General features: G+C 46.7%; 1 protein-coding gene across 3 annotated transcripts in view; it reads right to left on the bottom strand.

The window, feature by feature from the left end:
* LOC141182781 (gastrula zinc finger protein XlCGF66.1-like) overlaps positions 1-3,847 on the bottom strand; it is a 177,550-nt gene extending 173,703 nt beyond the window's left edge. For 2 of the 3 annotated variants that reach the window (XM_073660890.1, XM_073660888.1), the window contains exon 1: positions 2,180-2,261. The gene's annotated coding sequence lies outside the window, so the exon portion shown is untranslated. Of the gene's footprint in view, positions 1-2,179; positions 2,262-3,619 lie in introns of those variants that run through there. The other variant, XM_073660889.1, reaches the window with a different exon arrangement.
* Between the last annotated feature and the right edge of the window lie 22,337 nt (positions 3,848-26,184).

The following is a 26,184-nucleotide window of genomic DNA, read 5'->3' as shown; positions in this document are numbered from 1 at the left end:
AAATGGTGGATAAGGGAGGGATGAAGAGGGGTTTCAGGGACAGAGAGAAATTGTTAATACTTTCTCAATATTTCCCTGACAGTAACTATGCACTAAATGGTCCCTAATTGTCTGACCGTTTCTGAAAGTTATTGTGGGAGTAGATCCCACAGGACCCTCAGGTCCGGATCAGCCACAAGTATATCCCAGTGTTTTCTGAGGATATGAAAGATACAGTCACTCTGATTGTCGTAAGTTTTTCTTACTCGTGTTGTCCAATCTTTTTCTTGGTCTCTAGGTTAGGGATGGAGGAGTGTCTGTCTCTCCCATTTTTCTGAAAACGATGATGTGGAATCCAAAATGTACCATGAGTACCCTTTTTCCCTGAATCTGATGTTCAGGTCTATAGCCTGTATATTAAAATCTGTGACATTAGAGCAGTACCCAACCGTAAAAACTGGCCCTTGGGTATTCTTCTTTTTATGAGGATGGGGTGGTGGCTATCCCACTTCAATAGTTTATTAGTGCTTGAAGGTTTATGATAGATGAGTGTTCCTAGGGTCCCATTGCAATCCTTCTTGATTAGTACATCCAGGAAAGGCAGCTGGTAATAGTTAAACTCTGATATAAATCTAAGGCCCACTCTATGGATATTGAGTTCTCTGACAAATTCAAAAGATTGCTCACTCGTCTCTGACCAGATGATAAAAATGTAGTCAATATATCTATATCATACCCCAATATATGGATGCCACCACTTATGATCATCCCTGAATATTGTAGTTTCCTCCTACCAGCTCAGGAATACTTTAGCATGTGAGGGTGCACAGTGGCTCCCCATCGCAGTACCCCTGAGATGGTGGAAGTACTTCCTGTCAAAAAGAAAGAAGTTATGAGTAATAGCGAATTTTAGAAGATCCTCCATGAAGTCATTATGTCTGCTACACTCTATTGATCTCGATTTCAAGAAATGTCTTACTCCTCTGATACCATCCTCATGCGGTATATTACTGTACAAAGCCTCGATATCTAGTAAGGCCTGCTCCCCTACATGCATGTATACATGCTCGAGGGTCTACATGTAGGGGAGCAGGCAAATGGAAAACCAACTCCAGAGGGATTATTCCAACTACAGGACCTCAGGCGCTACTGGGGGAACATTATACTGTGTGGGGGCTTCATACATACTGCATAAGGAGCATAATGGGGGCATTACACTGTGTGGGGGCATCATACATCCTGTATAAGGGGCATAATTGGGGCATTACACTGTGTGGGGGCATCATACATCCTGCATAAGGGGCATAATGGGGGCATTACACTGTGTGGTGGGCATCATACATCCTGCATAAGGGGCATAATGGGAGCATTACACTGTGTGGGGGCATCATACATACTGCATAAGGGGCATAATGGGGCATTACACTGTGGGGGGCATCATACATCCTGCATAAGGGGCATAATGGGGTCATTACACTGTGTGGGGGCATCATACATCCTGCATAAGGGGAATAATGGGGGCATTACACTGTGTGGGGGCATCATACATCCTGCATAAGGGGCATAATGGGGGCATTACACTGTGTGGGGCATCATACATCCTGCATAAGGGGCATAATGGGGGCATTACACTGTGTGGGGCATCATACATCCTGCATAAGGGGCATAATGGGGGCATTACACTGTGTGGGGGCATCATACATCCTGCATAAGGGGAATAATGGGGGCATTACACTGTGTGGGGGCATCATACATCCTGCATAAGGGGCATAATGGGGGCATTACACTGTGTGGGGGGCATCATACATCCTGCATAAGGGGCATAATGGGGGCATTACACTGTGTGGGGGCATCATACATCCTGCATAAGGGGCATAATGGGGGCATTACACTGTGTGGGGGCATCATACATCCTGCATAAGGGGCATAATGGGAGCATTACGCTGTGGGGGGCATCATACATCCTGCATAAGGGGCATAATGGGGGCATTACACTGTGGGGCCAGTAAAGGGGTCCTGTACTATGAGAACAATACGTTTCCTCCCTTCCTGGCTCCATAGTTGGGTCGTATGTATCTATTACAGGAAACAGAACAAAAACCTTATGATTCTTATAAAGGGGCAACACAAGACCCCAAAAGAGTCTCCGTGCTGAAGGGGTTAATGCCCCCTGCGCCCAGTAATGGGGGTCTCCACATACCTCCACCTGCAGAGCCGCCACCACATATATGGCTGCTCTGTGCGCACAGGAGCTGTCATGAGGTCACAGGAGGGGAGGAGTCAGAGGTCACATGATCAGGGGCCTCAGTGGATGCAGGACTCTGCTGTGCTGGTTGTCATGGTGCTGGATGAGCTGAAGTTTATGTGTGGGGTCAGGAGGGGTTTACAGTGTGGATGTAGCAGAGCCGCGTGTGTACGAGGTGTACGGAGCAGAGCCGCGTGTGTACGAGGTGTACGGAGCGGAGCCGCGTGTGTACGAGGTGTACGGAGCAGAGCCGCGTGTGTACGAGGCGTACGGAGCAGAGCCGCGTGTGTACGAGGTGTACGGAGCGGAGCCGCGTGTGTACGAGGTGTACGGAGCAGAGCCGCGTGTGTACGAGGTGTACGGAGCAGAGCCGCGTGTGTACGAGGCGTACGGAGCAGAGCCGCGTGTGTACGAGGTGTACGGAGCGGAGCCGCGTGTGTACGAGGTGTACGGAGCGGAGCCGCGTGTGTACGAGGTGTACTGAGCAGAGCCGCGTGTGTACGAGGTGCACGGAGCAGAGCCGCGTGTGTACGGAGCAGAGCCGTGTGTGTACGAGGTGTACGGAGCGGAGCCGCGTATGTACGAGGTGTACGGAGCAGAGCCGCGTGTGTACAAGGTGTACGGAGCGGAGCCGTGTGTGTACGAGGTGTACGGAGCGGAGCCGCGTGTGTACGAGGTGTACGGAGCGGAGCCGTGTGTGTACGAGGTGTACGGAGCAGAGCCGCGCGTGTACGAGGTGTACGGAGCAGAGCCGCGTGTGTACGAGGTGTACGGAGCAGAGCCGTGTGTGTACGAGGTGTACGGAGCGGAGCCGCGCGTGTACGAGGTGTACGGAGCGGAGCCGTGTGTGTATGAGGTGTACGGAGCGGAGCCGCGTGTGTACGAGGTGTACGGAGCGGAGATGAGGGGCTTATTACAATTTGATTTGCACCATGACAGGTGATGAGTGGGAATCGGCGTCTTTAACGTCTGAGGGTTTATTCGATAATCTCGTCCTCCCATTTGGATTCTCCAATGCACCAACAGGATTTCACAACTTTCTGAATGATATTTCTCTGATTACATTGGGAGATTTCTTGTGATTTATCTTGATGATATAGAATTTTCTCTCCTGATTTGGATTCTCACCAGGAACATGTCCGTGTTGTATTAGAAAGGTTGAGGGAGAATTCTTTCTTTGATGAAATTGAGAAATGTTTTTTTTCTGTTCAGGAAGTTTCATTCCCGGGTCATTTTATCGTCTGATGGTTTACGATGCATCCTGGAAAGGTGAAAGCCATAATAGATTGGTTCCAACCTAGTGACCTGAACGCATTGTAAGGTTTTATAGGATTCACCAACTATTATAGGAAATTCATTAGGGGTTTTTCTCAGATTGCTGAACCTCTTACTGACCTCACACGTAAGGGGGCGGATCTCAAGGTTTGGCCACCGGATGCTTTGAGGGCTTTTGAAAAATTGAAGGAGTGTTTTATGTCTGATCCTGTTCTAATCCAACCCCATCTCCAAGAACCATTCATTGTGGAGGTGGATGCTTCATGGGTCGGGGTAGAGGCCATTTTCTCTCAGGGTTCCAAAGCTCTGACCAATTTGCAGCCATGTACATTATTCTCAAGAAAATTTTCGTCTGCTGAAATAAATTATGCTGTTAAGAATTATGAGTAACTCGTTGTTAAATCAGCCTTTAACCCCTTTACCACTGAAGATAGTTTGCACATTAATGATCAGACCAATTTTTACAATTCTGACCACTGTCACTTTATGAGGTAATACCTCTGGAACGCTTCAACTTATCCCACTGATTCTGAGATTGTTTTTTTCGTGATATATTGTACTCCATGATAGTGGTAAACTTTATTTGATATGGCTGGTGTTTAATAAATAACATTTCCCACATGTCTACTTTACATCAGCACAAATTTGGAACCAAAATTTTTATTTATTAGGAAGTTATAAGGGTTAAAAGTTAACTAGTGATTTCTAATTTTTCCAACAAAATTTACAAAACTATTTTTTTATGGACCACATCACATTTGAAGTGACTTTGAGGGGCCTTTATGACAGAAAATACCCAAAAGTGACACCATTCTAAAAACTGCACCTCTCATGGTGGTGAAAACCACATCGCAAGGGTAACAGGAAAAAAATTGAACACAAAATTGTTGTGCAATTTCTCCTGAGCATGCCGATACCCCATATGTGGAGGAAACCACTGTTTGGGCGTACGGCAGGGTTCAGAAGGGAAGGAGCGCCATTTGACTTTTTGAATGTAAAATTTGCTTGAATAATTAGCGGACGTCATGTCTCGTTTGGGAACTCCTGATGTGCCTAAACAGTGGAAACCCCTCACAAGTGATGCCATTTTGGAAACTAGATCCCTCACGGAATAGGGGGGGCAGCATCGTGTTGTGCGGTTGTTTTCCTGCAGGAGGGACTGGTGCACTTCACAAAATAAATGGCATCATGAGAAAAGAAGATTATGTGGCAATACTGAAGCAACATCTCAAGACATCAGCCAGGGAGTTAAAGCTTGGGCAGAAATGGGTCTTCCAAATTGACAATGACTCGAAGCATACTGCCAAAATGGTAACAAAGTGGCTTAAAGATAACAAAGTCAATGTTTTGGAGTGGCCATCACAAAGCCCTGATCTCAATCCTATTGAAAATTTATGGGCAAAGCTGAAAAGGCCGGTGCGAGCAAGGTGACCTACAAACCTGGATCAGTTACATCAGTTTTGTCAGGAGGAATGGGCCAGAATTCCGACCAACTATTGTGAGAAGCTTGTGGAAGGATATCCCAAATGTTTGACCCAAGTCATTCAATTTAAGGGCAATGGTACCAAATACTAATGAAATGTACTGTATGTAAACTTTTGACTGCAGTAAGTAATAAAAATGCCTTAAAACATTCTCTCTCTCTCATTATTCTGGCATTTGGCAAATATTAAAAATTATGGTAATCCTAATTGACCTAAAACGGGAAAGGTTTATTCTGATTTCATGTCAGATATTGAGAAAAACATGCATATGTGTCTTTTTATATAGTGTATGTAAACTTCTGGTTTCAACAAACTGTGTGTATGATATACATATATATATATATATATATATATATATATATATATATATATATATATATATATATATATATTTAATATAGGTAATTATATATTTTGTAATATTTTTATAACTTTTTTTTTTTACTTAGTCCCACTATGGATGGGACTTCCACTTTCTGCAGTCTGATCACAGTTATAATGTATAGCTGTTATGTACTGCAACTTAGAACTAAGGAATAGGAGGGAATAGCATTCCCTGCACTGAGACTCAGCTTTACCCTACACTGGAGTGGGTGCCCTATTCCTTATGAATAGCCCCACCGAAACTCCTGCACTGAACTTAAACGAAGACCTGTAGGAAAGGGAAAGGGGTCCCTAAAAGATCTAAGGACTGGGAGCAAAAGCAGGAGACCTCCTAACAGAAAAGTTAGTTGCAGAAACAAAAATTAAAGGAAACAAAACTGGTGGAACAAGAAGTCCCAGGATAACAATAGTCCAAAGCAAGAAGAACTAAACCAGGCTACTTAGCCAGAGCACGAGCGTTACAACACTGATGTCCAGCAGGGAATGGGTGCCAGGTGCTGGGTAATAAAGAGTGCAGAGATCACGTGACCAAGAAACCCAGCACCAGAGGAAAAGACTAGAAGCCAGCAAACCAAAACAAGATGGCAGATAGTAAAACAACATAAATTGTAACAATAGCAGTGCAGGATCACTGCTATACAACAGACACAAGTTATTTTGAACATGCACTGCGCATGATCAAAGTAACTTGCTGGGGCCTGGTGACCCAGATGTCGTCATGACTAGTGTTGAGCGAATTTGTTCGGCATTTCAAATTCGGGTTCGTGTTTGGGGTTCTGGCTTGATTGCGCAAAAAAAAATCGGCTCCGCCCACGAACATCCCTGATTTGCAATGCTGTCACGCAGATGTTTCTGCGTGACAGCGTTGCAAATCAAGGATGTTCGTGGGAGGAGACGATTTTTTGGCGCGAACTCCGAACCCGAATTTGAAATGTCGAACAAATTCGCTCAATGCTAGTCATGACAACATCGGGTCACCATGGCAATGATCGGGACCCTGCACTGACAGCACAGGATCTGTGATACAAGAATAGAGGGGCATCTGTCCCCCTGCTCACTTGCTAAATGCTGCAGCGATTGCAGCATTTAGGGGGTTAAAGTGCGGGGAGCGGTGCGGTCAACACTCCTGACACTGCGTGGCGGGTGTCAGCGGCAACCTCTGTGTGGACACGATCACACAGTCGTAATAGTACGTACCTGGTCCATAGGGCACAGGGACGTACCATTACTGACAATGTCAGAATGGGGTTAAGGAATGTAGACATTTTCTGGAGGGGGCAGTTCATCAAGTCACTTACCATAAGAATTTAGTGTGTATTGAACCACCTAAATGGCTAACTCCTAGATAGGCCTGAGGGTCCTTATTTTTCTCTAGATTTAATTTCTCTATCACGTTCAGGCCGGGGTTCAAGAATATGAAGGCTGACGCGCTATTACAGAGTTTAACTTCAGTTTCTGTTCCAGAACCTCCATTCTCCCTAAGGCCATTGTGGTTTCTTTGGTATCCTCAGAGTTGAAAGCTGAGATCCGTAAAAAGGTAAATTGTTGGCTCCTTCCGCCACTCCTAGGTTCAAATTATTAGTAGTTGTGTACCTAAGATTGCGTTTGTTGCAGGAGTTTCATGATTCCACCTTGAGTGGTCATCCTGGGGTCAAAGATTTGTGGAAACTAATTACTAGGCTTTTTTAGCGGCCGCCTATGAATAACAATACTAAAGATTTTGTATCCTCTTGTGAAGTTTGTGCACGAGATAAAGCCTGTGATAATCTCCCAGCCGGAGTATTTGCTCCATTGCCAATTGCAGAAAATTAGTGGACTCATCTGTCCATGGATTTCATCACGGATTTGCCTCTGTCTGGTAGTAAGACTATTATTTGGGTGGTTGTTGACAATTTAGTAAGCAGGCTCATTTTGTTCCTTTGTCAGGGTTACCTAATGCTGAGACACATTGTTTATTTGTCATTGAGATTGCATGGAATTCCTCTTAACATTTTGTCTGCTAAGGGAGTAAAATTTGTCTCCAAATTCTGGAGAGCTTTTTGTAAAAAACTGGGGATTAACTTGACATTTTCCTGTGCCTACCACCCTGAAACCAAAGGTCAGAAAGTAAGAGCCAGTCAATCTTTAGAACACATTTTAAGGTGTCTTTTTGCGGCTCAGCAGGAGGACTGGTCTTCATTCTTACTTCCTGCTGAGTTCACCTTTAACATTCGGATCAATCAGTCCACTGGACTCTTGCCGTTTTTTTTTTTAAATTATGGTTTTCATCCTCATTTTGGTGAATTTTCTCACATAGGTCCTAAATATCCTGGTGTGGAGGTCGCCATTAGTGTTGAGCCACCCCCGTAGTGTTCGAGTTCGGTTCGGTTCGTCGAACACCCGTGTGTTCGCCGAACTGTTCGTCGAACTGTTCGTCGAACACCTTCGAACATCGTTAAAACCAATGGCAGGCAAACAAAAACACATAGAAACACATAGAAAACACCTTCAAAGGTGTCCAAAAGCTGACAAACTGCTCAGAAGACATAACTAACACATGGAAAAGTGACAAGTACATATAGTCATGCGAAAATAAAAGAGGTGGAGGAGTAAAAGGAGGGGGAGACACAGATATAGGCATGTCATGCCCTTCTAAAATCCAAAAAGTGAGAAGCCGACACGGCCAGTCCGCTCCTGCCCGTGCCACCTCGGTGTCGCCGGGTTTGTGCCAGAGCCGCGGTGAACCCTGACGGCCAGCCCCCCTCTCCCAATACTGGTGCCTGTCCGCTGGTGGGTCGAGCGAGCCCCCCTGTGGTGGAGGCAGCTCTAAGCTTTTTAATTTAAATTGTCTCTCTAATTTGAATGAATACACTTTAAATCCATTTACAAGGATCTATTGGAGGGCAAGTCTCATGCCAGCAGCCGCGGTAATTCCAGCTCCAGTAGTGTCCACTAAAGCTGCTGCAGTTAAAAAGCTTTTATAAGGATCGAGCTCGGCTGTCCACCGCAAGGCATCCTACTGCCAGTCCCAGCCCCTATGCCTTGGGGTGCCTCCTGATGCTCTTCACTAAGTATCCCATGGTCCCGAAGCATTTCCTTTGAAAAAATTAAGTGTCTAAACTACAGGTGGTGCAGCTTGCTTAACAGCCGGGATAATCCGCTCACTAGCAGACACTGCTACTAGGCACAAAGTATTTCCTGGGCTAGATGCAGTTAAAAATTTGTAATTAGATACTCTCGTTGGATGCTGAGAAAGCATTCCATAGAGTCTCCTGGCACGCCATATATGATTCTCTTAAAAAGCTTGGGGTAGGGGTCTAGGGGACCCTTTTATAGCCAAAATCACGGCCCTGTATCGCAATACGTCACCTAGGCTGAAGATAAATGGAACTGTAGCACCCTGAGGGCTCGGTTGCTACAGACGTATTGCACCTCACCCAGAGGTGTGATATCTCACTCTCAGGTAAGGATGGAGTGTGGATCAGGACCCGACACCTGCATGCATTACACCACATTGCCGTGGGGCAGGGCGACCAATATGCCCCTGAGATGGGCACGACAGTCCCTGTCCCTGGCTGGAGTGGGGGGAGGGAACACTGAGGAAGGGGAACCCTGTAGTGCAGGAGCAGGGAGGAAGCAGTTCCTGGATGCATTGAGAAGGGAGTATAAAAGGTGGGCACCATCTTAGTTCAGTGCAGAGAAGTCTGAGAAGAAGTGGCAGGGAGCAGGGGCTCTGCATGAGCTCTGCTCCGGAGGCGGGCCTAGTAACAGAGGCCCAGGCCTGGAAGAGGGAGAAGGAAGGAAGAGGAGCGGAGAAGACTCCAGGAACGAGGAATGAAGGGATCCCAGGGGTGCGGACGGGCGAGTCGCCGCCGCACGCCCGAATCCACCTGCGTGGAGGGGTCAGGCCAAAGGGGGAGACTGGTCCCCGAACTAGTGGAGGCAGGAAACGACCCTCCGCTAGAAACCGGAGGCTCTGACATTTTATGTGGCGCAGCCCCTCGCTACACCCGCTAGGAAGGCACCACATAGGGTCAGGGAAACTGGCGCCAAGTTTACCAAGAGGAGGCCCGAGGCAGCCGGACAGAAGTGTTGGTAAGAAAGGCCAGACAAAGGACACACAAAGGGGGTCCTGTGAAGTGCTCCAAAGTTATCTGGGAGTTGTCTGAGCCCCTCACCTGGTGAGCACAGTACGACGTGGGCAGCCGTTACCTGCAGACGTGGTCTGGATAATAAGAACTGTGAGTAAAGGCCCTGAACTGCATCACTGACTCCGTGTCGTTACTGCTGCTGCCCTGCACCATCACCCCCATCCTCCGCATACACTGCCCTGAGGCTATACTCCTCCCGTGGGGAGTTATGCTACGCTCTGCTGCACCCACAACACCAGCCTCAGTGGTCTGCCCTGTAGCGGCGGTTCACTCTGACCGCAATCCACGGGTGGCGTAGTCGGACATTTAAACATGAAAACCACATAAATAGTTCCGCCACTGGTTTGACCGCCCTGAGCCACGGAACTGGGTCGCCGCCACGAAGACTACAACCACCAGCATCCACCAAAAAGGGTCCGGCTCCGGGTGTCCCAAGGCCCAGGGGGTGCGTCAGAACATTTTCATCACCTTTCACAATCACCAATGGGACAAGGCAGTGATGTCCTCTGTCCCCTCTCTTATACATCCTAGTGACGGAGCACCTGCTCTCATCAATTCGCCATAACCCCAATATTAGGTGGATTGAGGTGGGAGGCACCGAGTACAAGTGCTCTCTATTTGCTGATGATGTCCTAGTATATATCACTCAATCACATATATCCATCCATGCTGTTATGGCTGAAATAGATCACTTTGTTACATGGTAAAATTTTAAAATCAATGCAGCGAAGTCTGAGGCCCTCGATGTCTCCCTCCCCAAATCCATATAGGATTCCATCCAGTCCAACTTTCCCTTTGCCTGGCCCTCACAGGGTATCAAATACTTAGGAATTCCTATTCATAGAGACCTCTCCCATCTATGTTATCTTAATTTTGGGCCCTTTATTGAACAACTCCATACAGACCACGGTTGGCAAGTTAGAACTGTAAGATTCACTACGTGAACCACTGGTGTTTTGTGGAAAAGCACATGTACACTGCGTTCCAAATTATTATACAAAAAGTGTTTAGGAGTGATAAGGGAAGAATTTGTTTGTTTGTCAGTTAAACTCATTGATGGTGATGTGTGTCAGGGCTCTTTATATCACTGTAAGCAATTGCAGACACCTGTGCTAATTAGTTTGGCAGGTGTGTCCAATGAAAGGCAAGACTACTTAAGAAGGCTCTCTCACATTATTAAGCAGCCTACATTTTCTGCCAAAATGGGAAAGAAAAAGGATGTGTCGGCTGCTGAGAAGCAACAAATTGTGGAGTGTTTAGGTCAAGGCATGACTACAATCAACATTGTGCGATGATCAGGATGAAGTGTCTTGGCAATCAAGAAGTATGTAGCTGATTCACAGTACACACGTGTGCGTGCTGATAAGGGCAAATTGAGGACTCTTTCCTACAGGCAATTACGTCAGGTTGAAAGAGCAGCGGCAAAAAAGCCTTGTCATAGCAGCAGACAAGTTTTTGAAGCTGCTTGTGCCTCCAACGTCCCCCGAACAACAAGATGCAGGGTCCTTCAGAGGTTTGCAGCTGTGCATGCGCCATCCTGTCGACCTCCTCTATCCACTTCACACAAGCAGAAACGGCTCCAGTGGGCCAAACATTACATGAAGACTGATTTCAAAACTGTTTTGTTCACGGATGAGTGCCGTGCAGCGCTCGATGGTCCAGATGGATGGAGTGGAGGATGGCTGGTTGATGGACACCCCACGCAAACACGGCTACAGCGCCAACAAGGAGGAGGTGGAGTAATGTTTTGGGCTGGAATCATGGGGAGAGAGATTGTCGGCCCCTTTAGGATCCCTGAAGGCGCTAAAGATGAACTCCATAATGTATGTGGATTTTCTCAAACAGCACTTCCTGCCATGGTTCAAGAAGAAGAACCGTGTATTTCACAGCAAGATCATTTTTCTGCATGATAATGCACCATCTCATGCTGCACATAAAACATCTGCATCTCTGGCTGATATGGGCATAAAAGGGGACAAACTTATGGTGTGACCCCCATGCTCCCCTGACCTCTACCCCATTCAGAACCTTTGGAGCATCATTAAAAGGAGTGTCTATGATGGCGGGAGGCAGTTCACATCTAAGCAACAGCTCTGGGAGGGTATTCTGTCCTCATGCAAAACAATTGAAGCAGAAACCATCCAAAACCTGACAAATTCAATGGACGAGAGAGTTCAGAAGCTCCTTTCGAACAAGGGGTCCTATGTGAAAATGTAACATCACCTAGAATAAAGTTTTGAGTTGAAAACTGTTTGATTTCAGTTTCTAACAACCTGCTAATGCTTATAATTTCAAAAATGACCATTTTTTTGGTCTTTATTAAAATGAAAAGGTTGATCGAAAAGTTTGGGGGATCTAAGAGTGTGGCAACCCAGTAGTCATGATTACTTCGAATTCTGACAATATGAGGGTCATGCTGCAGGTAGTGCAGCAAGAAGGCACTTATGTGCCTTGCGCATCTCGGAGCCCCAAAATTATTTTCCGGGCTAGATGCAGCTAAAAATTATTTTTAATTTTAAATCTGGTGAAGCTTTAGTATAGATGGCCTAATAGGATCAGTGCTGCACACTGCTACAAAGCCCAAATTATTTTCCAGTCAAGATACAGATAAACATGATTAGTAATTTGAAAGCTTAAAACGGTTGGTAGGGTGATTTTAACCAATCATCAAGCTTTTACTCTCCCCAGGATGACACAGGGGTAGAAAAGTCGTTTCGGATCCATGATTTGTTCATCTTTATGAACGTGAGTCTGTCTACATTATCAGTGGAGAGCCGCGTGCGCTTATCTGTCAGCACACCACCAGCAGCGCTGAACACACGTTCAGACAGAACGCTGGCTGCGGGGCATGACAAGATCTCCAAGGCGTAAGTGGCTAGCTCCGGCCATTTATCCAGATTGGAAGCCCAAAAAGAGCAAGGGTCCAGTGACACAGTCGTGGCTTCAATGTTTACTTGGAGATACTCCTGTACCATCGTCTCTAGGCGTTGACTATGTGTCAGACTTCTTGTCTCCTGTGGCCTTGCAAAGGATGGGCTAAAAAAGTGGTGAAATGATTCCGCAAAATTGATGTTACCAGCAGATACTGTGGTTCTGTTACGGTTTGAGTGCTGAACACTTGACGGTCCCACGGTTGGCAAGTTGGAACTGTGAGATTCACTACGTGCACCACTGGTATTTTGTGGAAAAGCACATGTAAGATTCTGCAACAGTCTCTGCTGATACTCCTGCATGCGTGCATCCCTTTCTATGGCAGGAATAATTTCTGCAAATTTACTTTTGTACCGGGGATCTAACAGTGTGGCAACCCAGTAGTCAGGATTATTTCTAATTCTCACAATTCGAGGGTCATGTTGCAGGTAGTGCAGCAAGAAGGCACTCATGTGTGTTGCGCATCCAGGAGCACCAAGTCCCTGTTGTGTTGGTGGCGAGGTAACAATCATGCTTCCTTCCTCTGTCCTCTCCCCCCAACCTCGCACAACAGAAATGTGATCAAGGTCTCCCTCATCTGATGAGTCTTCCATCAGTTCGTCCTCCACTTCTTCCTGGGCTCCTGCACCTTCCTCACTAGTTTGGCTGCTACCATGCGCCCTGGTAAAACCATCTCCCCCACCCTCACATGCCTGCCGCCTTGGTGCTGCCGACCGTCTGGACCTTGCAGATGTTAGCCCTTCCGCATACAACTCCTCCTCCTCTACTTCCTCCACCTCCTCTTGTGCCACCACCTGACTCCGAATTCTGTTTAACATGTGCTCCAGCATGTAAATCACCGGAATAGTCATGCTGATAATGGCATCGTCAGCACTAAACATCTTCGTCGCCATTTCAAAACTGTGCAGAAGGGTGCATAGGTCCCTGATCTGAGACCACTCCTCCAGCGTGATTTGCCCCACCTCTGAATCTCGTTGGCCCAGGCTATACGTCAGAACGTATTGCACCAGGGCTTGTCGGTGCTGCCACAGTCGCTGCAACATGTGCAGAGTTGAATTCCACCGGGTAGGCACATCGCATTTTAGCCGGTGAAGTGGCAGGCCCAACGACTTCTGTAGAGATGTAAGTCGCTGAGCTGCGGGATGCGAACGGCGGAAGTGAGCACACAGCGACCGTGCCCTCTGCAGAAGGCCATCTAGTCTGGGATAGTGGGCTAAAAATTGCTGGACAACCAGGTTCAACACGTGAGCCATACAAGGCACGTGTGTGACATTGCCCTGGCGAAGGGCCGCACCCAGGTTTGCAGCATTGTCGCACACGGCCTTCCCTGGTTTCAGGTCCAGTGGAGACAACCATTCATGAAATTGGTTCTCCAGAGCTGACCACAACTCCTCAGCTGTGTGACTCACATTTCCCAGACATTTCAATGTAAAAACCGCCTGATGACGTTGAGCCCTACTGCCAGCATAGTAAGGAGGTGTGCAGGATCCCTTCTGCGCAGTTAGAAAGCTTGTGGCATGACCAGACAGGCTTTGGGTGCAGGTGGAAGACCGAGAGGAGGTTGAGGAGGCAGAAGCAGTGGAGGAACTTTGACATAAAGAGGATTGACGCACAACTCGTGGGGACGGCAAGACTTGGACAGCAGCCCCTTGTCCTGCTGTCACCATAGTTACCCAGTGCCCAGTCAGCGACATGTAACGCCCCTGTCCATGCCTACTCGTCCAAGTGTCTGTGGTGAAATGCACCCTGTCACACACAGAGTTTCTCAAAGAAGCGGTGATGTTGTGTGCGACATGCTGGTGGAGCGCAGGCACACCTTTCTTTGAGAAGTAGTGCCGACTGGGCATCTGGTACTGGGGCACTGCGATGGACATAAGGTCTCGAAAATCCTCTGTGTCCACCAGGCGGAAAGGCAGCATTTCTGTAGCCAAGAGCTTGCAGATGGTGAAATTCAACCTCTTAGCTTTCTCATGGCTAGGAGGAAATGGTCTTTTACTTGTCCACATCTGAGGGACCGAGGGCTGGCTATTGTGCTTAGACGGGGTTGATAAGGGTGTCCCCGGCAAACTGCCGGTCTGTGAGGAAGATGCAGGCGGACATGTTAGGTTGCCTTGATCCAAAGGTGGTGCTATCGATGTCGGACAGCGCTCAACACCAGCTGGTGTTCCCACCTCCAAAGAAAATGATGACCTGCCAATCACGCTGGCTGTTGCGGGTAAAGAGGTGGCAGGTCTGCGCCCCAAAACAGGTGTGACTGCTGTCCCCCCAGTCACAGAGGATGAAGAGGCCGCGGATGCACAAGATATGACAGACGGTGGTTGGCCCAGCCGGCTAGGCCGCATTGTAGCACACTGAGCTTCCCACTGCAACTTATGCTTCATGTCCATGTGCCGGTTCATGCATGAAGTACTCAAACTATGTATTTTTTGGCCTCTACTTAGCTTTTGCTGACAAATGTTACAGATAACACGAGTTGGGTCATCTTTATCGATCTGAAAAAATGCCCAGGCTATGCAAGGCTTAGCACCCATGCGACCTGAAGAGCCACCACGACTTGTGGTGAGAGGCAGAGTTGTGTTTGAGGATGCAGTTGTTGACATGCTTCCAGTACTACGTCTCTGTCCAGGAAGGCGCAACCTGACCTCGTCGTCACTAGCATCTTCCTCCACCTCCTCTGCTGACCTCATCTCTTGGCTGACTGTGGGTTGACAGTAAGTGGGATCTCCAACCTCATCATCATCACCCTGTGTGTTATCACACCCGTCGTCCTCAGAGCCAACCTGTTCCTGCCCTGACAAAAAACTAAAGTTGTCGCTCCAATCAGGTATTTGAGTCTTATCATCGTCTTCCTCATTGTCTCCACCAACAGGAGTTACAGTTTGGGAATGAGGGTCTACATTATGGTCAGAACCTTCTGCGTCTGGTCCTGGATCCGACTCATAAAGATTCTGGGCATCAGTGCAGATCATTTCCTCGTCTGGATTCACAGAAGCACTGGAGTCGACCTCTGATTCCCAGGCTATAGTATGAGTAAACAGCTCTGCAGACTCAACCATCTGTTCTACCTCATACTCAGACGGGCAGCTGGAGATTTGGGAGCTGTGAGGAAGCAAGTGCGATTTGGGTGACACCTTTGAGGACTGGAGTATTTGTGATGTTGAAGTTGATGTGGAGGAGAGCCCACTTAAAGGAGCACTTGATATCCGTTGAAGCACCTGCTGTTTTTGTGCCTCATCTGGAATTTGTAGCGATTGGCGTGGCCGTAAGAAAGGGATCTTATCACATTGTCCGCTAAAAGAAGTAGACATTTTAGTTTGGCTGGAAGATGGTCTTTCTTCCGCAGATGTTACTGTTGCTTTAACACCTACCCCACGGACACAACCTTTTTTCCCCTTCCCAACACGCCTATTCCCCTTTCCACCAGCAGCAGGCCTTTTTCCACTCATTTTGGTGGTTAACTAATTCACAACTCTGGAGTTGTTTGCACAAAAAAACAATGGATGGTAACCGAGCAGAGCTGAGTGGCCAAACTGTGGTATTAGGCCAAAACTATTGGCTGGGTTAGATGCAGAAAAAAATTATATTCAATTTGCAACCTGATGGAGGTCAGTATAGATGGACTAATACAACAAGTCCCACACACAGCTAGAAGCCCAATATTTTTTCAGAGGTAGATGCAGAAAAAAATATATTCAGTTTGCAACCTGATGGAGGTCAGTATAGGTGGACTAATAGAACAAGTCCCACACACTGCTAGAAGGCCAAATATTTTTTCAGAGCTAGATGCAGAAAAAATTATATTCAGTTTGCAACCTGATGGAGGTCAGTATAGATGGATTAATAGAACAAGACCCACACACAGCTAGAAGCCCAATATTTTTTCAGAGCTAGATGCAGAAAAAAATTATATTCAGTTTGCAACCTCATGGAGGTCAGTATAGATGGATTAATAGAACAAGACCCACACACAGCTAGAAGCCCAATATTTTTTCAGAGCTAGATGCAGAAAAAAATTATATTCAGTTTGCAACCTGATGGAGGTCAGTATAGATGGATTAATAGAACAAGACCCACACACAGCTAGAAGCCCAATATTTTTTCAGAGGTAGATGCAGAAAAAAATATATTCAGTTTGCAACCTGATGGAGGTCAGTATAGATGGACTAATACAACAAGTCCCACACACAGCTAGAAGCCCAATATTTTTTCAGAGGTAGATGCAGAAAAAAATATATTCAGTTTGCAACCTGATGGAGGTCAGTATAGGTGGACTAATAGAACAAGTCCCACACACTGCTAGAAGGCCAAATATTTTTTCAGAGCTAGATGCAGAAAAAAATTATATTCAGTTTGCAACCTGATGGAGGTCAGTATAGATGGATTAATAGAACAAGACCCACAAACAGCTAGAAGCCCAATATTTTTTCAGAGCTAGATGCAGAAAAAAATTATATTCAGTTTGCAACCTGATGGAGGTCAGTATAGATGGATTAATAGAACAAGACCCACACACAGCTAGAAGCCCAATATTTTTTCAGAGCTAGATGCAGAAAAAAATTATATTCAGTTTGCAACCTGATGGAGGTCAGTATAGATGGATTAATAGAACAAGACCCACACACAGCTAGAAGCCCAATATTTTTTCAGAGCTAGATGCAGAAAAAAATTATATTCAGTTTGCAACCTGATGGAGGTCAGTATAGATGGACTAATAGAATGATGCTATGCCCAAAAGATTTTACTTCACTAGGTGCAGTAAAAAAATTGGTATTCTATACACAGGTGGTATATCTTGCAACACAGATAGGCTACTCCACTGACTAACACACTCTGCAATAGGCCAAAAAGGATTAGCTTTGCTAGATTCAGCCAAATGCTGTGAAAAAAACTTGCACAGCACTGGCACAGACCTGCCTGGCAAAAACTGATAGGAACTGATGTAACCTAGTCCTGAAAAGGACTCCAATTACAATTAGTCTTTACTCCCACAACCTAACTATTTAAGAGCACAGACCTGCCTGATAAAAGTCGTAGGAAATGCTGTAACCTAGTCCTTAAAAGGACTGCAATCACAACTATTCCCTACTCCCAAGCTATCTGTAGATTTGTGCGAAAATTGGCTTGAAATTAACAAGGTATAGCGCACACAGCAACAGCGGTGCCGTCTAACACGCAGCTGCAGCAGTGAGAAAATGGTGGCGACGGGGAAAATGGCTTGGTCTTATAGGGCAAGGACATGTGACATACACTGCCAATGACACATGCCCTTGCTTGTGTGAAAAAAAGCACTTCGCTCCGTGTGTGCGCTGCTGATAGGCTGACAGATTGCACCTCCCCACTGTAAATGCGGGAAAGAGAAAAAAAAATGGAGATCTTCATTGTTCCTGCAGAGATCCATCCCCTGCCCCTCCCCCCACCCCGCTGTACACTCAAACTGCGTATTAACATTAATTTTCATCATTACTGAGAAAAAATCCAGTTATGATTTTGGTGCACGAACAGTTATCGAACATAACCTCGAACAGCCGAATTTTTCTCAAATTGTTCGTGTTCGCCGAACGGCTCGAACACCGCCCAAAACAGCTCGAATTTGAGATTGGCGAACAGTTCGAGTAGAACAACGCTCATCTCTAATCTCTAGGCTCTGGTATTCTTGGTACTGGTGTGCTCAACTCTGGCGTTCTCGGCTCTGAAATTCTAGGTTATTGGTTATTGGTTTCATTCAAAGATCAGAAACCTCTTTTTGCTCTGTAGAACTTCGAGCTCTTCTTCTGCTGTAATATGGTACAGTATGGACCCAGACAATATCACTGAAACCCTCTTTATAGTTGCGTCTAGGAACTTTATTCGCATCCTATGGTGCAGGAGCCATGGATGGACCAGAACATTTGCCATTTGGCAGAACAGTTATTCTCCTGGAAACTTGTTCCTGAATCTGAGGGATACAAATTGGTTCCTTACAAGTACTTTGTTCTTCCAGAATGTTTTTGTTCTTAGGAGTGGGTTTTATAGTTGTTTCATCAGGTTTAGACTTTGCCTTCTTGCTCAGGACAAGCCTTAAAGCGCACATGTGAGCAGGACTGTGCTTAGTAAACTACATACACTGACCGGTGGGCGCCATTACACTGAGTAAAATGATACCTTTGTTGATGAAATCCGTCCAGAGGTTTTTTTGTAATCTTTATTTTCAGTTCTGCCATAATGATATGCTCTTGCTCTGGGGTGGGACTTTAGGGAGGGGCTGTAAGTGGTGCTCTCATTATGTATTCCTATCTCTGGCCTCTGACAGGTCACTGTGCTTCTGCTTCTATTTTAAATATTGCCTTTGTAATTTCTCTGTCAATTTGAAATTTACATCTCCCAAAATGGCCGCCGGGGCCCGCGCATGCGCAGTAGCATCTTTCGGTTGCTGGGTGCCGTATTGCTGCAGGCAAGTTTCTTTTTCCTTTAGCAAAATGGCGACCGCGCGTGTGCAGTAGCATCTTTCGGCAACCGAAAGATGCTACTGCGCATGCGCGGGCCTTTGCGGCCATTTTGGGGATGTAAATTTCAAATTGGCAGAGAAATTACAAAGGCAATATTTAAAATATTAGGCCGGCGACTGAAAGCACAGTGACCTGTCAGAGATAGGCATACATAATGAGAGCACCAGCTACAGCACCTCCCTAAAGTCCCGCCCCAGAGCACGAGTATCTCATTATGGCAAAACTGAAACTAAAGATTATAAAAGAACCTCTGGACGGATTTCATCAACAAAGCTATCATTTTACTCAGTGTAATGGCGCCCACCGGTCAGTGTATGTGGTTTACTAAGCACAATCCTGCTGACAGGTGCGCTTTAAAGCCAAGTTCTCTAGTATTGTCACAAGTGTCATCAGCGCAACAAAAACTGTGGCACGGAAGATCCAAAGAGGAAGCTTGATGGAATCTTCAGAGGAATTTTTCCAGGGAACCACACGTAGTGGGTCATCCTGTAATAAAAAAAAAACATTTAGAAATTCTCTTATACATAATCTAATCAACCAGAGAGCCCTTGTTATTATACAGTCATGGATAAAATATAAAGCAGCTTCATGAATATCCCATAGAGAAGATCAGGGAGAAGTTTGGGATTTACCTTGAGGGTCCATGGAATATTGTTTATGGTTGGACTTTCATATGATGGACGGTGATGTATCCAGTATGAAAAGCCCTGCAAAAGGCGATAACATTAGCTGAACCTTTGTGACCCCATATGGATGAGACCATACTCAACGTCAGTGTACTGTGAAGAAGGGAGTAAAGCAACGTAAAGCTCAGAAATGGATAGTATAATACTCATCATCTTCAGGGGTCTCGCAGCAAGAATTGAAAAAATGTAAAGCACTAAAGTTTTAATTTAAAAAAAAAAATCTTTTAATGGTAATAAAATATAAAAATTGTAAAAGTTTTGATATTTTCAACTTTTAAACACTAGGGGGAGCAGCTGCAGACATTTCCCATGAATCTAGTGTAGAGTTAGATTGCATTAAGACTGCAGTAAAAGTGGGCGGGATGTGCTCACATGGTGTGATGTCTCCTCCCCTCTTTTTCTGGTCCTTTGCAAAAAGATAAGTGAGAATGTAGTTTAGGGTCACAGTGCGGAGACATTCTGTTGGCTGCTGCAAAGTGATACCAAGAGGTAAACAGTGTCACCAAGGACGGATAGCAGCGGGGGCGTTGTTAGGGTCTTAAAAGATCAGGTCCCAAACACCAAGGCATGTCCACCCTCTCCTCAGTATAGATAGATACAGGAGAATACAGCCGCCCCTGTAAGTGCTGCAAACATTGAATATATGACATTTGAACCGCATTACTGCTATATAGAATTTACTTATAAAAATTGCAGTATTTAGCACATAAATTGGCAAATTCAGGAGAGCCCATTAGCCGTGACAAGGTGACCTTTCTTTGATGGGATCCTAATCCTAATATTTATCAGTCATGCCTCTCCCGGGCTATAAGTGTAAAAATGTAAAGGGCAGGTAGGATCCAGCATTAATTAAAAGCCTTAGGCACCTTCATAAATTCATATAAAACCGTTACCGGAAAAACACCATCTATAATATAACACTGCAAGCGTGTCTCTGTCTGAAGCCTCGATAGACTGCGCATGCGCGACGCGCAGTCTGGCTCCAGACAGAATCACCCATCCAGCCGTTACAGGTAAGAGGAGTGTATGGCGCCGGAGATCGCGGTATGCGTAGGCACTGAACGCATACCGCGATCTCCGACGCCATACTTACATACTTACCTGACCGGGAGGAGCGTTGCCGCAGCGCCTCTCTTCGCCGGAGACCGGGGCAGGAGTGGGGCGCCGGATCGGCGCACGCACATAGCGCTATCTTGCGCCATTTTACTGAAGACACATTTGCTCCGTTGCCACACTCATCCCCCGGCCTCCGGCAGAACAGGACGCAGCAGCGCTGGAGCACAGAGAAGAAAGGTGAGTATAACTGTTTATTTTTTTGCATGTGTGTACAGTGTGAAAGGGATGAGGGGGCCACACATACCAGAATTGTGGGGTGAGGGGACCATGCATACCAGGATTGTGGGGTGAGGGGATCAAGCATACCAGGATGAGGGGTACCACGCATACCAGGATTGGGGGGTGAGGGGACCATGCATACCAGGATTGGGGGGTGAGGGGTACCACACATAACAGTATTGGAGGGTGAGGGGTACCACACATGCCAGGATTGGGGGGTGAGGGGACCATGCATACCAGGATTGGGGGGTGAGGGGACCATGCATACGAGGATGAGGGGCACCACACATACCATTATTGGGGGGTGAGGAGACCATGCATATCAGGACTGGGGGTGAGGGGACCATGCATACCAGGATTAGGGGGTGGGGGGACCATGCATACCAGGGTTAAGGGGTGAGGGGACCATGCATACTAGGATTGGGGGGTGAGGGGACCGTGCATACCAGGATTGGGGGGTGAGGGGACCATGCATACCAGGATTGGGGGGTGAGGGGACCATGCATACCAGGATTGGGGGGTGAGGGGACCATGCATACCAGGATTGGGGGGTGAGGGGACCATGCATACCAGGATTGGGGTGTGAGGGGTGCCATGTATAACAGAATAGGGATGTGAGGGGTGCCATGCATACCAGAATAGGGATGAGGGGTACCATACATACCAGGATAGGAATGCGGGGTGCCATGCATACCAGGATGAGGGGTACCATACATACCATGATAGGGATGAGGGGTACCATGTATGCCAGGATTGGGGATGAGGGGTACTATGTATACCAGGATTGGGGATGAGGGACCCATGCATACCAGGATAGGGATGAGGGGTGCCATGCATACCAGGATGAGGGTGAGCGGCCCATGCATACCAGGATCTGGGATACCATACATACCAGGATAAGGATGAGGGATGGGGTACCACACATACCAGGATTGGGGGTGAGGGGTGCCATGCATACCAAGATTGGGGGTGAGGGGTGCCATGCATACCAGGATTGGGGGTGAGGGGTGCCATGCATACCAGGATTGGGGGTGAGGGATGCCATGCATAGCAAGATTGGGGGTGAGGGGTGCCTTGTATACCATGATTGGGGGTGAGAGGTGCCATACATACCAGGATGGGATGGTGGGGACAGGATGGGGGCAGCACAAATACCAGGAGGGGGGCAGCACATACCAGCATGGGAGACCATATACCAATAAAAATGCTTGCCACCCGGGCGTAGAACGGGTTGAATAGCTAGTAGGTTGTAATGGGCACGTGTGGTATCCATGAGAAAAACGGATGCCACACGTAACGCAGACACGTCCATGTGAAGGGGGCCTTAGGCTGATCAGAGGAGTGCACAGTCAGAAAAGGAGGCTGTCACAACCTCCAAAAGTGAACTATAAAAAAAACTTGACCAGCTCCTCCGAACAGAATAAAGCAAGTGTGAACAGGTGCAAGCTGCCTTAAGCTACAAGACTGCAGTCACTTTATGTGACTGCAGACTTGTGAATCCTCACACTGCACGCCCTGCTCGCTGTGAGGATTTTCAGGTGTCGGGTGTGTGACCACAAGCATGTGATACGCATACTTCTACTTCTGGCCACATTCTGACTAGACTGTGTTCGGCTGCACTCAATTCACATCGGGCACCGACACCTGAGAATCCTCACAGCGCGCACAGAGAAATTGCAGGCTTGTAGCCTAAAGCTGGACAACCCCTTTAAGGTTGTTTTTCTTTTTCTTAAAACAAACCCTGTCCCCTGTAAAATTTTCAAGAAGGTTGGAATTTCTCTTTAAAGGAATTTTCCTTTAAATGTATGTTATTTACATACTTGCAGTCATGTGCGGACGAGACTCATCTTGCTCCACTCAATATAAGAGAATTGAAAGAATCTGGATGAGACTAGTCGGCATGTGACTGCAAGTATGTAAATCGCATACATGAGGTCAAGTGACCGCCCTCCCGCATTAAAATACAGGAAAATCGAGACAGTGTGCGCAAATCGTGACAGTGTGATAATTCAGCTGTCTGCAGTCAGAGTAACTGCAGACTTTTCTCTTGTGACCAGAAAACAACTATAAGAGAGTAAAGGATATTTCCGGGCATATGGGATTGATGACCTCTCTACATATACAGGATAGGTCATGAAAAGCAGATAGGTGGGGTCTGACAGCTGGTGCCCCCATCGGTCAGCTGTTACAAGCTCCGGAGCAAGCGCAGCTCTATCCAGAGTGTAGTGGCCTCTGCCAGTCGCTGCTGGTACTGTAGTCACTACTATTCAAATGAACAGGAGCTGAGCTGCAGAACCAGCAGCAGCCGCTCAGTAATGCCGCCTGAGCAACCTGCTGCTCTTGGGGGCGCCAGGTGTCGGACCCCCACTGATCTGCTATTGATGACCTATCCTGTAGATGTAGATAGGTCATCAATACTGTATGCCCGGACATCCCTTTATATCTTATAGGGTTTTCTGCTTGCAAAAGAAAAGTCTGCAGTCTCTCTCTGTGACAGCTGAATTATGACGCAGTGCGATATGGCAATACTGTATGCCCAGACATCCCTTTATATTTTGTCAAACTCAAATACCCGGAGGGCCAAAATGAAAAGCTTGGACAAAGTTGCAAGACAACCGTGATATTTATTTAAAAAATGTCTAGAATTGAGGAAGTTTTCCCTTATCAAATATAACATTGAATAGTCCTCCATACAGTATAATAGCCCCGCATAGTCCTTCATACAGTATAATGGCCCCGCATAGTCCTCCATGCAGAATAATGGCCCACATAGTCATCAATACAGTATAATGGCCCCACATAGTCCTCCATACAGTATAATGTGTCCCACATAGACCTCCATGCAGAATAATGGCCCCACATAGTACTCCATACAGTATAATGGGTCCCACATAGTCCTCCATGCAGAATAATGGCCCCACATAGTCCTCCATGCATAACAATGGCCCCACATAGTCCTCCATGCAGAATAATGGCCCCACATAGTCCTCCATACAATATAATGGGTCCAACATAGTCCTCCATGCAGAATAATGGCCCCACATAGTCCTCCATGCAGAATAATGGCCCCACATAGTCCTCCATACAGTATAATGGCCCCACATAGTCCTCCATACAGAATAATGGCCTCACATAGTCCTCCATACTGAATAATGGGCCCCACATAGTGTTCCACACAGTATAGTGGGCCCCACATAGTGCTCCATACAGTATAATGGGCCCCACATAGTGCTCCATACAGTATACTGGCCCCACATAGTGCTCCTTCAGTATAATGGCCCCACATAATCCTCCATACAGTATAATGGGCCCCACACAGTGCTCCATACAGTATAATTGGCCCCACACAGTGCTCCATGCAGTATAATGTGGCGCCCCTGAGGGTTCAGTCGCCACAGGGGTACTGCTCCTCAGACCGAGGTGTGTTATCTCCTCTCCAAGATAAGGATGGAGTACTACACAGGACCCCTGCCAAGGACTCAACACTACACCACTCCAGTTCAGGACGGGGATCTAAAGCCCTGGGTCTGAATGGAGGCGTTGGGGGGAACCAAAGTAAGGGGGAACCAAGTAGTGAGTGAGGGTGGAGGAAGCACTTTATAACACACCTTAATAGAATCATATATAAACAGAGGCCATCTTTAGTACCGGGTCTTTGGTCGCAGTTCCCTGGAGTGGTTAGTCAGTACAAGCTGCAGCTGTTCTAGGATTCTGTGATTCCCGGTCTCAGGCCTCGAGACTGGGGATTGGGGCAGAGTTGAGTTATAGCCAGCTCTGTTACTGGTCTTAGTCCACACAAGAAGGCAAAAGAGGGGAGCAGAGGAGATAGGCTCCAAAGGATCTCAGAGGGTGCGGACGGAGCGGAGTCGCCACCTGCATGCCTCATTCTGGCTTAGTCAGAGAGACCCTGCCGCAAGAGGGGGTACCGGTCCCCGATTATCTGACCTTGCACTTCACGTCTCTTTTATTAAATATATAATTAAGAGAGAATACACCACATAATATAGCAGAAACAGTGCACAACATACATATCAAAAATATCTTAAAATACCATCATGCTCAATGGACACAGAGGTCCACATATAGGGCACCCACCAGGACTATAATATAGACTCTAATGCACCTGATTAACAGATCTCTAATATATGTGTCCAAATAGTGTATCATTAGTGGTCAGCTAATATTGCCTAACTGTATATTGACATAACCATGTAAATAACCATATAGTATGGTAATAGAATCTACCTGGACAGAGGGCTATCAGCGGGGGTGCTCCAATGTGGACCACGCGTCCACCCCGACGCGCGTTTCGGCGTTACCTTCTTCAGGGGGCGTGGTTGCAAACCGGGGGTGTGTCCTTATAAACCTATCGCTAGCCAATAGAAAGGTGTGGGCGGACATCTAATGACGCGCCCAGCGTCTCTGCTGCCTCGGCAACCCGCGATGCCGGCGTCATGCGAAGGACCTCCCAACAGTCACGTGGGCCCACGTGACCCGCAGGTCCTAGCATGAAGACGCCGGGTAGCGCGAGCCGACCTCAGCAGCAGAGAACGCCTGCACGTACCTGTCCAAGAACCGCACCTATATAATTAGGATTAAGTAAGGTATTCTTTAACCCAGCTAGAGGTCCTTCTTAAGATTGCCCTCAACTACCTCAGGGACTGCAAATAAGGGTGCATGTAGTGAAATGTCCAATTATAAATCTACAACTACCCACATCAATCCAGTGGTAGGGCATAATACAAAAATCTCCCATAAAGAAAGAATGCAAATATGCATAGCGACATATATCAATATATGGACAATTTCACACATACCACGAACCTCACCATATGCGTCAAGTTACACCTGACACTACTAAATCATCACTGCACAAAGTACCTATCAAACATACATGATCATAATAGTCATAATAGCATTAAATGATACAAGACATATGATCACAGTAATGTTGTGCAAGTAAATTACAATGACACTGATTGTCCAATAGGCAGGACCAATAACCACACATATGGAAGGCCCAACCACATATATCACAACATACAATCTCCTAAGAGATGAAAGCAATACAAAATACAATACTTATTTAGACAAAGTTCACAATGTGAGCAAGGAGGTTTATAGACTTTGGCGATTGCTGTGCAACGATATCACGAATCCTTCATCTCACTGGGCACTGTACACCCGCATGGACTGAATGAGAGTCTCAGTTTTGCTCCGTTTCTTTGATATCCGCTCTACCTAGTACAT

This window comes from Phyllobates terribilis, unplaced genomic scaffold (genome assembly GCF_046119375.1).
Source record: "Phyllobates terribilis strain yellow unplaced genomic scaffold, ASM4611937v1 Scaffold_36__1_contigs__length_13169755, whole genome shotgun sequence".
NCBI classification, from domain to species: Eukaryota; Metazoa; Chordata; class Amphibia; order Anura; family Dendrobatidae; genus Phyllobates; species Phyllobates terribilis.
This window is presented reverse-complemented; position numbering and strand designations above follow the sequence as displayed.